Consider the following 12500-nt stretch of genomic DNA (forward strand, 5'->3'; position numbering starts at 1 on the left):
AAACCTGGCGGGAGGCATCGTCTCGTGTAGCGTCGCCCCTGCCCCAACTGGAGTGGCCCAGTCTTAAGGGGACAGAGACTGCGAAGCACTTGGACCGACGGCGGACTACGACGGAACGCTTCAGCTCGGCCAACGCTCTCGAGGGAGACATTTTCCGTCTCGCGGCAATTCTCCGCCGTGCCGTGCTCTTCTCGCTCGCAGACGGCGCTCTCGCGTCGAACCGCTTTCGGGGGCCACCCTTCTCCTCCCCGCTCCTCGCACGAATCTGCCGATTCCCATTCGTGCGACGAAGCCCGGAAGGGCGCCCACACAGCTGCGGTGACGTGAGCGAGCGACCAGCTCTGGAGCTCGACGTACTCCGAAGGCAAACAACGCAAATTGCGATCGCTTCCGACTCTCTCGCAAAGGTGCGCGCTACAAGGCAACAGACGTTCGCGCCTCGAGCTTGGACCGCTCTTTCCCTGCAGGTATCCGACTCCATCCTGCGGCGGTCTTGCCAGAGGCGCGCACTCGTCACGCTGCAGTAGTAATGCCTCGTTTCCGTCTCTTCGAAGATTTGGCACGACGGCTCGCCACCGTCTCCTTCTCGTGAGGTTGCTGGCGCGTGGCTTCAGCGCTCAACGTACTGTCCATGATGCCGACGCGGTCAAAACGAGTCGACGGACGCACGTTCCCTGTGCGCCGAAGGCTCTCTTGATATGTGATCCGACCCTCAGACAGACGAAGCCAAGGGAAGACCCAAGGCCGCAATGTGCGTTCAAAGAATCAGTGCTCAGTGTGTCCTGCAATTCACACCAAGTCTCGCAGCTGGCTGCGTTCTTCATCGACCCGAGAACCGAGTGATCCACCGCTTAGAGTCGTGAAAAATAGTTTGTTCAATTCAGTACAGTACAACCAGTGTTTCAGGCACGTGGCGTCTCCCTGTGTGTGGTTTCGAAGAGCGCCTTTCGGCGTGCGCTACTCCTGTTTCGCTCTTTCGTTCGGCGGTCACGCGTTTCCGCATGACCGCTGCTGATCCAACAGCCTACTCGAGACGAAAGACAAGAGCTTGGCGCGCGCGTACTCGCGCAGCTCTCCAAAGCCACTCGGCCAGTGCCAGGGACGGCTCTCTGCGCCGGAGCCACAACAAGTCTACTTGAGGCGGAAGACGAAGCCAGCAAGGGCCTGGCCGCAAGTGCGTTCGAATACGGTATTACAGTCCCTCGTCTGTCCGTACTTCCTCTTTCGACGTGCGGCGCCTTCCCAAAGCGCACAAGTCCGCAAACCGCAGAACGCTTCCGACGTAGCAAAGCCGCGTTTCCTTCGGTACTTCGCAGCAACGCCGCCTTTCCCTCGGCGGCGGGCAAATAGCCTGCAGACGTCGTCGCATTGAACCGCGAACTCGACACCTCGCGCGTCACGAGCGGGAGCCGACCGGCAGCCTCCGGCCCTTTCGGGCGCGGTGGAATTTGCCGCGGAGGACGGGAGAGTGCTTTAGGCCACGGTTCCTTCCGTACTTGGCAGCCGCACCCTCAATACCGCCGGTTCCATGACCGACCGAGCGCCGCACCGTTCCTTTAGTACTTGGGCAGCAACAAAGTCGGGTCGTTACTCCACACTCGCCGCAGGAAGCGACCGGCAGCCGCCAGCCTTTTCAGACTCGGCAGCGTTTGCCGCGGAGGACGGGAGAGCGCTCGCACCACGGTTCCGTGTGTACTAAGCGGCAGCGGCATTAGCTCTCGACCGTCAGTTCCTTGACCGACCGCACGCTTCGCCGTTCCCCTCGTACTGGGCAAGAGCAGCAGGTCGGGTCGTCTTACTCCCATTCCGCGCAAGAGTGCCGAGGCGGACTTCAGAAAGCCCACCCAACAGTGTGCGTTACGCCGTTTCTACCCGCGGGCGCGGCCAAGCCAACCGTCCAAGGTTGCAGCCGGCGTCCACTGGGCGCAACAAATTTGGCACGGGGCGCCCTTCGAAATTCGGGCAATCCCCGGCATGTTCGGGTATAGCCGTCCCCGCGTCCAAGCGGGGCCAGCGGCGGAAAGCGTCGGGCGCAGCGAGCTGCTTCACCCACACGGGGTAGAAACAATGGCGCTCGTCACCCTCGAACAATCCGGTAATGATCCTTCCGCAGGTTCACCTACGGAAACCTTGTTACGACTTTTACTTCCTCTAAATGATCAAGTTTGGTCATCTTTCCAACAGACCGGCGCAACCGAAAGGCCGCGCCGGACATCGGTCCGAAGACCTCACTAAATCATTCAATCGGTAGTAGCGACGGGCGGTGTGTACAAAGGGCAGGGACGTAATCAACGCGAGCTTATGACTCGCGCTTACTGGGAATTCCTCGTTCAAGGGGAACAATTGCAAGCCCCTATCCCAATCACGAAAGAAGTTCCACGGGTTACCCAGTCTTTTCAGACAGGGATAAAGACACGCTGCTTCCTTCAGTGTAGCGCGCGTGCGGCCCCGGACATCTAAGGGCATCACAGACCTGTTATTGCTCTGTTTCGTGCGGCTAGGAGCCGCTTGTCCCTCTAAGAAGGTTGTAAGGTGCTGGGAACCCCGCACCTATTTAATAGGCTAGAGTCTCGTTCGTTATCGGAATTAACCAGACAAATCGCTCCACCAACTAAGAACGGCCATGCACCACCATCCACCGAATCAAGAAAGAGCTCTCAATCTGTCAATCCTCCCAGTGTCCGGGCCGGGTAAGTTTTCCCGTGTTGAGTCAAATTAAGCCGCAGGCTCCACTCCTGGTGGTGCCCTTCCGTCAATTCCTTTAAGTTTCAGCTTTGCAACCATACTTCCCCCGGAACCCAAACACTTTGGTTTCCCGGAAGCTGCCCGCCGAGTCATTTGAGTAACTCAGGCGGATCGCTGGTTGGCATCGTTTATGGTCAGAACTAGGGCGGTATCTGATCGCCTTCGAACCTCTGACTTTCGTTCTTGATCAAAGAAAACATTCTTGGCAAATGCTTTCGCAGTAGTTCGTCTTGCGACGGTCCAAGAATTTCACCTCTAGCGCCGCAATACGAATGCCCCCGTCTGTCCCTCTTAATCATTACCTCGTATTCCAAAAACCAACAGAACAGAAACGAGGTCTTGTTCTATTATTCCATGCAAGTTTATTCAGGCGACTCGCCTGCGTTGAGCACTCTAATTTTTTCAAAGTAAAAGCACCGGCCTTCTCGAGGCACACAATGAAGTGCACCAAGAAAGGACCGGCATGATGTTCAGTCCGAGCCGTCGCATCGGGTAGATGCACTACTCGTCTGGAACTGAGATCCAACTACGAGCTTTTTAACCGCAGCAGCTTTAGTATACGCTATTGGAGCTGGAATTACCGCGGCTGCTGGCACCAGACTTGCCCTCCAATTGATCCTCGTTAAAGGATTTAGAGTGTACTCATTTCAATTACGGGGCCTCAAAAGAGTCCCGTATTGTTATTTTTCGTCACTACCTCCCCGTGCCGGGAGTGGGTAATTTGCGCGCCTGCTGCCTTCCTTGGATGTGGTAGCCGTTTCTCAGGCTCCCTCTCCGGAATCGAACCCTGATTCTCCGTTACCCGTAACAACCATGGTAAGCAAGTAACCTACCATCGAAAGTTGATAAGGCAGACACTTGAAAGAAACGTCGCCGGCTCGTGGCCATGCGATCAGCACAAAGTTATCCAGAGTCACCACACAATACGGGCCGAAACCCGATCGATCTTGGTCTAATAAAAGCACCCGTCGCCCAAAGGGCTTCAGGCTCACTGCATGTATTAGCTCTAGAATTGCCACAGTTATCCAAGTAGGAAGAAACGATCTAAGGAACCATAACTGATTTAATGAGCCATTCGCGGTTTCGCCTTATTTCGGCATGTACTTAGACATGCATGGCTTAATCTTTGAGACAAGCATATGATTACTGGCAGGATCAACCAGGTAATCGTTCAACTGCGCGTCCCGCCTGTCAAGCAGGCCGGACGCCGTTTTTGCGATGCCGAGGCCACCTTCAGGCGCCCCAGCACGCTTCGTTCTTGCAAAGAGTAGCACTTTGCACAGTCCGAGACGACGGCGTTCGAGCTCGCTACGGCGCCCTCCCCGAAGGGCCGGGTATCGCCACGCGGCAAGAAGCACGCAACATTCTCGATAGACTGGTTGTGTCGACTCGATCACGGCTTGCGGTTTCTCTTGAGCCCGCAGCACAGGTGGACCGACCGACACTTGCAACGTAGCCGAGACGGCAAAGCCGCCAGGCGACGGGTCACGCCCGCGCCTTCGGCGCTTTCGCATTTGACTCGTCCGAGGACGATGCGGAACACAACTCGATATCGTGGAGAAAGCGTCGTCCGACAACCAGCCCCTAACGCATCAAGCGGATGAGGCTGCAGACGTCAGCTGTGGGATCCACGGGAGCGATACCGGGGACACGCTTGACGGGCACGAAGCCCGCCGCATATCAAACACCCAGGTCGCTTTTGGGGGCGACTGCTCTCTGGGACCCCCATATAATAGCAGCGATAAGTTCCCAAATCTCCATGGGGCCGTACTCGTGCCACTTTCGACGAGCGTTTGGCGAAAATCGTGCCGCCTCGCAGCGCCGCGAGCGAGATGGAAAGCTTACGTCGGCAGCGCAATGCCGAAGTCGTGAAAGCGCAGCGCGTCGACCGAATGCGCGAACGGCAATCTCTCGCCTATGGACAGCGCGGTTTCCAGAACAATCGCCTTTCTGTGCCCCTACGGGGCCGCACGCTAGCGCGGCCCTTTCGCCGTTTCCGAGCACGAGTGCGACCGGCGCGGGCGGCGTGCTCGACACCCCGGCTGACGCCGTTTCGGACTTTGTCTCTTCGCGCGCTCGCGCCAACGCCGCGGCAAAACGACGACCTCTGCGCGGTTCTTTCCCGGTTCCCGGCGTGCTATAGTGCAGCCAGCCGGACGGTGGCGACGACTCAGTCGCGGCCGTGCGGTGGCTTGTACGCCAAAGTTGCGTGACGGGCGTCGAGCTCCCGCCGCGGCCCGGCTCAGGTGGTTTCGGACTTCTGTCTCTTCCGAGCGCTCGCGTCGTCGTGGGCACGATTCTCGAGTGCGGAGCGGTGCGCGGACACCACCACGAACACGCGCAAGCCGAAAACGGCACTACGGTACAACGTCGGCCAGGGCGGTACGGCCCCCTTATATGAGCAGCGATAAGTGACCAGATCTCCACGGGGCCGTACTCGTGCGACAAGGCGGCGTACTGCGCCGAGCCGAGCGCCAATATTTGGCCTTGGCACGGCCGATTTGAGCTCTCGCGATCGCCGCGGTACCGCCGCTCACCGATTCAAGGCACGCTAGCGCGGCCCCTTCGCCATTTTTCGAGTAAGAGTGCGAAAAGCGCGCGCGGCGTGCTCGTCGCCCCGGCTGACGTAGTCTCGGACTTAGTCTCGCTCACGCCGCCCCGGCTGACGTCGTCTCGGACTTAGTCGCGCTCACACCGCCCCGGCTCACGTGGTTTCGGACTTCCGTCTCTTCCGAGCGCTCGCGTCGTCGTGGGCACGATTCTCGAGTGCGGAGCGGTGCGCGGACACCACCACGAACACGCGCAAGCCGAAAATGGCACTACGGTACAACGTCGGCCAGGGCGGTACGGCCCCCTTATATGAGCAGCGATAAGTGACCAGATCTCCACGGGGCCGTACTCGTGCGACAAGGCGGCGTACTGCGCCGAGCCGAGCGCCAATATTTGGCCTTGGCACGGCCGATTTGAGCTCTCGCGATCGCCGCGGTACCGCCGCTCACCGATTCAAGGCACGCTAGCGCGGCCCCTTCGCCATTTTTCGAGTAAGAGTGCGAAAAGCGCGCGCGGCGTGCTCGTCGCCCCGGCTGACGTAGTCTCGGACTTAGTCTCGCTCACGCCGCCCCGGCTGACGTCGTCTCGGACTTAGTCGCGCTCACACCGCCCCGGCTCACGTGGTTTCGGACTTTCGTCTCTTCCGAGCGCTCGCGTCGTCGTGGGCACGATTCTCGAGTGCGGAGCGGTGCGCGGACACCACCACGAACACGCGCAAGCCGAAAACGGCACTACGGTACAACGTCGGCCAGGGCGGTACGGCCCCTTATAAGAGCAGCGATAAGTGACCAGACCTCCACGGGGCCGTACTCGTGCGACAAGGCGGCGTACTGCGCCGAGCCGAGCGCCAATATTTGGCTTTGGCACGGCCGATTTGAGCTCTCGCGATCGCCGCGGTACCGCCGCTCACCGATTCAAGGCACGCTAGCGCGGCCCCTTCGCCATTTTTCGAGTAAGAGTGGGAAAAGCGCGCGCGGCGTGCTCGACGCCCCGGCTGACGTCGTCTCGGACTTGGTCGACGCCCCGGCTGACGTAGTCTCGGACTTAGTCTCGCTCACGCCGCCCCGGCTGACGTCGTCTCGGACTTAGTCGCGCTCACACCGCCCCGGCTCACGTGGTTTCGGACTTTCGTCTCTTCCGAGCGCTCGCGTCGTCGTGGGCACGATTCTCGAGTGCGGAGCGGTGCGCGGACACCACCACGAACACGCGCAAGCCGAAAACGGCACTACGGTACAACGTCGGCCAGGGCGGTACGGCCCCTTATAAGAGCAGCGATAAGTGACCAGACCTCCACGGGGCCGTACTCGTGCGACAAGGCGGCGTACTGCGCCGAGCCGAGCGCCAATATTTGGCTTTGGCACGGCCGATTTGAGCTCTCGCGATCGCCGCGGTACCGCCGCTCACCGATTCAAGGCACGCTAGCGCGGCCCCTTCGCCATTTTTCGAGTAAGAGTGGGAAAAGCGCGCGCGGCGTGCTCGACGCCCCGGCTGACGTCGTCTCGGACTTGGTCGACGCCCCGGCTGACGTAGTCTCGGACTTAGTCTCGCTCACGCCGCCCCGGCTGACGTCGTCTCGGACTTAGTCGCGCTCACACCGCCCCGGCTCACGTGGTTTCGGACTTGCGTCTCTTCCGAGCGCTCGCGTCGTCGTGGGCACGATTCTCGAGTGCGGAGCGGTGCGCGGACACCACCACGAACACGCGCAAGCCGAAAACGGCACTACGGTACAACGTCGGCCAGGGCGGTACGGCCCCTTATAAGAGCAGCGATAAGTGACCAGACCTCCACGGGGCCGTACTCGTGCGACAAGGCGGCGTACTGCGCCGAGCCGAGCGCCAATATTTGGCCTTGGCACGGCCGATTTGAGCTCTCGCGATCGCCGCGGTACCGCCGCTCACCGATTCAAGGCACGCTAGCGCGGCCCCTTCGCCATTTTTCGAGTAAGAGTGGGAAAAGCGACCGCGGCGTGCTCGACGCCCCGGCTGACGTCGTCTCGGACTTAGTCGACGCCCCGGCTGACGTAGTCTCGGACTTGGTCTCGCTCACGCCGCCCCGGCTGACGTAGTCTCGGACTTGGTCTCGCTCACGCCGCCCCGGCTGACGTCGTCTCGGACTTAGTCGCGCTCACACCGCCCCGGCTCACGTGGCTTCGGACTTGGTCTCTTCGAGCGCTCGCAGCCAGGTCGGGGCCGACGCCGACGTCTGCGTGGGGCTTCAACGATTCCCGGCGCGACGCAATGCAACTGCGCGCAGGATGCCAGCGACTCCGCCGTGGCCGTGCGGCGGTGTACACGCAGAAGTTTCGTGAAGGGGTATCGAGCTCCCGCCGCCCCGGCGGACGTGGTTTCGGACTTTAGCGCTCGCAGCGATCTCGCGGCGATCGCTGACGTCTGCGCGGTTTCAGGTGTGCTACGATGCAGCAGTCTGCCGCACGACAATTTACGGAAGCGAGTGCATTCCGCCCCGGCGGACGCGGCAGCGGACTTTGTGCCTGCGGGAGTGCTCTTGTTGCTGTAAAATTTGAACGGGTGCAGCTGCGCGAAGCAAGTGTACACATTTTCTCTCTCTCTCTCTCTCTCTCTGCCTCTGAGGCGACTGTAATTTTAATTTAAATGCAATTGGAGGCGGGAGCAACCTGATGAGAGTAGGCGGACTTCGGCACACCTTGTAGTTTAGAAATTGTTTTCAAGCTTTGAGGACATACACAATCGCGCCATCTGCTTTCCCCGTCTCTTTGGCACTTCATAGTGTGTGCAGCATGCTCTGCATTCCAAAGAAACGCGCCTGTTTCTCCCCCTCTCTCACGTTCTTCTTGTCTTTCTTGCTGCTCTTGTGAGAAGTTGCTATGCTCTTTACTCGCTGTAAAATAGAATGCTTGCGCGAGCCAACAACTTGCGTGTCTTTCTTTTTTTTTGTTGTTGTTGTTTTTTTCTCTCTTCCCAAGACGTTTCTGCCATTATTCACTAGCTCTCGTTCTTAGTATGCAACGGAGCGTTAGCTCGCGCCATCTACCTTTCTTTCTGTATGGCGAAGGCCGTAGGTTTTCCTAGTTCCGCACACAGATGGCGCGGATGCGTTTTCGCGCCAGTTTCGAACGACCTCGCTGTACACATGTTTCTCATTTAAAAGTTTCAAAGGGGCTTGCGAAAGGGCGTGGTCCTTTTTTCTTGCGCAAGGCTGAGCTTTCCAGCTGTGCTTAAGCTATGCTAGCATGTGTGCGTATGTGTGTGTGTGTGTGTGTGTGTGTGTGTGTGTGTGTGTGCGTGCGCGCGCGCGCGTGCGTGCGCGTGCATATGTGTGCGTGTGTGTGTATACACGCACACGGTAAAGATGATGGGGTAGCGCTATTTCTTTCTTTCTTTCTTTCTTTTTTAACAACACCTGTGCTCCACATGGCGATCTTCCTGCCCTCTATGTTTCCGGTTGGAAGGAGTGCGCAGCCTTTTCTATATTTATTTATTTTTTTTTTTTCATTCTCTTTCATTCGTACATGAGGCGCGCTACCTAATTCTAGCGGTCGAATCGACACGTTGCAATCCGTCCCGGCCTGTGCCGTATGAAAACTTTCAGTGGGCCTTGCGGTAAATAAAAGGAAATGAGGGAAATGCGCGTAGTGTATTACACTTGCGCACGGGCTTGAAACGAAGGCCTCAAAGAAAGCCGCCTTGAGCGGTCGCATTCAGACGGAAGTAAGCATTCCCCTTGCGCGTGTTTTCCGCTCGCCTGTTCCGTTTTCTACGAGGTTGCCTTCGTTGGTTTTGCCTTGCGAACAAGCTTGCGCTCGGGTCTCGTTTCTACGCGACGGCGTTTCGTTAACAGTGAAAGACTGAGGCGTCGCGAGTTGATTCGCGAGATAGAGAGCATAGAGTCTCTAGACGGGCTGGGTTTTATAAGATTGCCCACGCTGTTGCTGAGGTTACCAATGTCGCCAGGGCACCCACAAGGCAGTGGTACAATGGAGTGAAGTGAAAGACATCGCTTCTCGGCCTTTTGGCTAAGATCAAAGTGTAGGGCGTGGTCAAAGTGGCGGCTGAGACGACCCGCGAACACCGAGGACATGGAGGCCTACCTCTCAGGCGAGACGGAGGGCGACTTTCGGCAAACGTCCACACAGGTCCAGTCTGTGTGGACGGAGGCCCGCAAAGCCTCCCGTCGCCTCTCCGTCGCCTGGGAGCTGTTGGAGCATGGAGCCCGCATCAACTGCGGGGAGGCCTCTGTGTCAGCGAGGAACCGCCACAAGCTGATCAAGACCATCCGGGCGCTCCTCTCCACCGAAAGGGACCAATCTCTGCAAGACAAACCGAACCAAGGCAAGGCGATGGTGTGTGTGGCGGCCGACCCGGCAAACTCACACTTCATGAGGTCCGGCCGCTACACCCATTTCATCGACTGGCGCTTCATTCATCGAGCCCGACTAAATCTCCTCCCCCTCAACGCCACAAGACTCTGGGCACCCGCGGCGGACAAAAGATGCAGACGCTGCGGGTATGGGGAGGAGACACTGCCGCATGTACTTTGCCATTGCATGCGGCAGAGCCGGGCCATGACGGAGCGCCATAACACCATCGTCGCCAGAATAAAAAAGGCTGCTTTGGGTCGGTTTACAGTCATTGCGGAGAACCAGGTCGTAGGCAACACATCACTCAAGCCCGACCTGGTACTGGCCCGTGGAGAGGAGGCACTCATCCTGGACGTCTGCTGCCCTTTCGAGAACAGGCTGCAGGCGTTCCAGGACGCCCGGAAGGCTAAGGAGGAGAAGTACGCCCCTGTACAGCGTCATCTCCTCCGGCGGTTCCAGCGTGTGACGGTGGACGCGGTGGTCGTCGGCTGCCTTGGCAGCTGGGATGTGGGGAACGACCGGGTGATGCGCAGGCTGTGCAGTAGGTCATACCTACGGACACTTAAACGCCTGTGCATCAGTGACACAATAAGCGCCTCTACAAAGATTTTTAGAGCCCATGTCGGCACCTCTTAATGATCTTATGTTTTTAGAGAAGCGCCATTTTTTGCACTGTTTTACACCTTTACAGTTTTAGTCTTTTATTACTAACACCACTAACTAGTTTTTTTAGCCATTTGTTTGCGTTTTTAGATTATACACCTTTTATTCGTTTTCTCCTTGGTTCTGTAACTTGTATTTTTTGATGTTCTGTAACTAGCATGAATAAAAACTCTGTTCTTATCAGCTTAATATCTGATACGGGTTCTATATGGACCCACGATATTAAACCTATTTTTGGAAGTTGGCGGAGTGCTTGAAGCCTGCTTCACCTCCGCCGCAGGTCGGCCCGGTATTGCACTACCTCCGGGATCGGCCCCCGCTCACTTAGGTGAGACTTCATTCAATCAAAATGAAGAACACAAGCTCGAAGCGAGCACTCACGTGACACGCACCATTCCCATACTATACGCAACGATGCCGGTGTTTCTGAACGATTGTCTGCTGTAATGAGCCACTTGGGGGGGGGGGGGGGGAAGGGTGATTAGCCGTGGGTTTTGCAATCAATGTAAGTCCCACTCAAAGCCAACACTGCATTTTGGAGTTCACTATCGCTTTGATCCGTAAACGACAGCAAGCTCGCCCTGCGAAAATCCGCTGCCCTAGTGGAAGAAAGGTTCCCTATGAAACAAAAATGGAGTGCCCGATTTCCGGCAACATTTTCGCTGCAGTGGGACCGAGCGCCTCGAAAACAAACTTGTCGTATGGCCAAGTGTGGCGAAATATATTCAAGGGTTCAGAGGTGCCTCAGCTTTCCAACCTGTATGTTATGAATACCTGTTGCTACCTTTTCGTCATCATCATCCTGCTGGCTACGACCACTGCAGGGCAAAGACCTCTCCCATTATTCTCCAAGCACCCCGGTCACGTGTAAGCCCGGTCACGGTCGCCGTCTAGTGCCTGCGCCCTTCCTAATCTAATCTGCCCTCCTAAATTTCCGCCACCCCGTGCTACGCTTCCCTTCTCTTGGAATTCAGTCGGTAACCCTTAATTGATGATCTTCCCCCCACATTGCATGCCCTGCGCACGCCCATTTCTTTTTCTTGGTTTAAACTAAGGTGTCATTAGCTCGCGTTTGTTCGCTCACCCCCCGAATCTGCTCTATTCTTATCCCCCGTAGCGCTACACCCATCATTCTTCTTTCCAAAGCTCGTCGCGTCGCCCTCAGTTACCCTTCGGTAATCCTTAAGGTCCTTCGTTGCGGCACTCGCGGCATCTTTCTCATTTAAATAAGGCTATTTCGTTCAGTTTTGGGGGAAAACTCAATGAGCTAGGCGCGATTGTGTCCCCGGCGCCGCTCTCAACAAGATGGCGGCGCCCAGGCTTTTTGCCTGGTGGTTCGGCTTGACGCAGAACACGCCTGCAGGGCAGTGAAGCCGCATTGAAGGGGCAACGAGCGGCGCAGTGAAGCGCATGCTCGGGCGAAAAACGCGAACATCAGCCAAAAATACAACCAAATGGCCAAATACGAATTTCCGTTATGGGAAATTGGAGTTCAGTTGGCGCGTTGCGCTCGCCTAAGGTAAAGAACATAAATGCGAGTGCCACATCAGCCAAGTCAATGCTGAGGATCGCGTATCATTTCTTATTTATTTTTCCCCTTGCCTCCTGGCCTGCGTGGCCCTAGCGCGCATGCCCACGAAAGTAATGCAATAAGGAAAACGCGAAATCATGCGGTGACGGCTGTATCATATCCATTGTGCGTGCTTTGTTCTTTTTGGACTACAGTGGTGTGCGTTATGAGAAAGTTTCAGTGACCAGCGAACCTATATTTAGAACCACATTTACGGTTACTGCTAACAAGCTGCGGGTAGGTGTTTTTTTTTTCTTTCTTTCTTTTTTTCGCTACCAACGATGGGTTATCGCAACCGCGATCGGTTGTGCTAGACGCGTTCTTGCCAAACGTTGGCTCTATACGCGACCCGTGACGCGTGGTCGGCACATTCAAGCAGTCCATTGCAAACCGTTCCAAGAAGAAGGATGCTAGCTCCACGTTCCGCCGGGAGCGCTAGTTCGAAGATTGTACTTTTAGACCCTCGAGGAAGCACCGCCATCCCACGTTTTCTATAACGCGCTAAGACTCAGAGCGACAGCGACCACTTGTCTTTGTCAATATCTCGGACACACTTTTTTTTTTTTCTTTAATCCAGATCGTCAGACGAGCCCGCGTTCACGCGCACTCGCTCTCTCCGATAAGCAGGGTAGC

At 57.0% G+C, this 12500-nt stretch overlaps 3 non-coding genes across 3 annotated transcripts; 1 reads left to right on the plus strand and 2 right to left on the minus strand.

Annotated features, from left to right (window-relative positions):
* Positions 1-706: 706 nt before the first annotated feature.
* LOC139053157 (5.8S ribosomal RNA) lies at positions 707-859 on the minus strand. Its single transcript, XR_011510254.1, has one exon. It is a non-coding gene; the product is annotated as a 5.8S ribosomal RNA (ribosomal RNA).
* Positions 860-2096: 1237 nt separating this feature from the next.
* On the minus strand, positions 2097-3911 carry LOC139053196 (small subunit ribosomal RNA). Its single transcript, XR_011510293.1, has one exon. It is a non-coding gene; the product is annotated as a small subunit ribosomal RNA (ribosomal RNA).
* A 6520-nt stretch (positions 3912-10431) lies between these two features.
* LOC139053184 (U2 spliceosomal RNA) lies at positions 10432-10620 on the plus strand. The gene has a single exon (XR_011510281.1). It is a non-coding gene; the product is annotated as a U2 spliceosomal RNA (small nuclear RNA).
* The last annotated feature ends 1880 nt before the right edge of the window (positions 10621-12500 follow it).

Source organism: Dermacentor albipictus, unplaced genomic scaffold (genome assembly GCF_038994185.2).
Source record: "Dermacentor albipictus isolate Rhodes 1998 colony unplaced genomic scaffold, USDA_Dalb.pri_finalv2 scaffold_75, whole genome shotgun sequence".
Lineage (NCBI taxonomy): Eukaryota > Metazoa > Arthropoda > Arachnida > Ixodida > Ixodidae > Dermacentor > Dermacentor albipictus.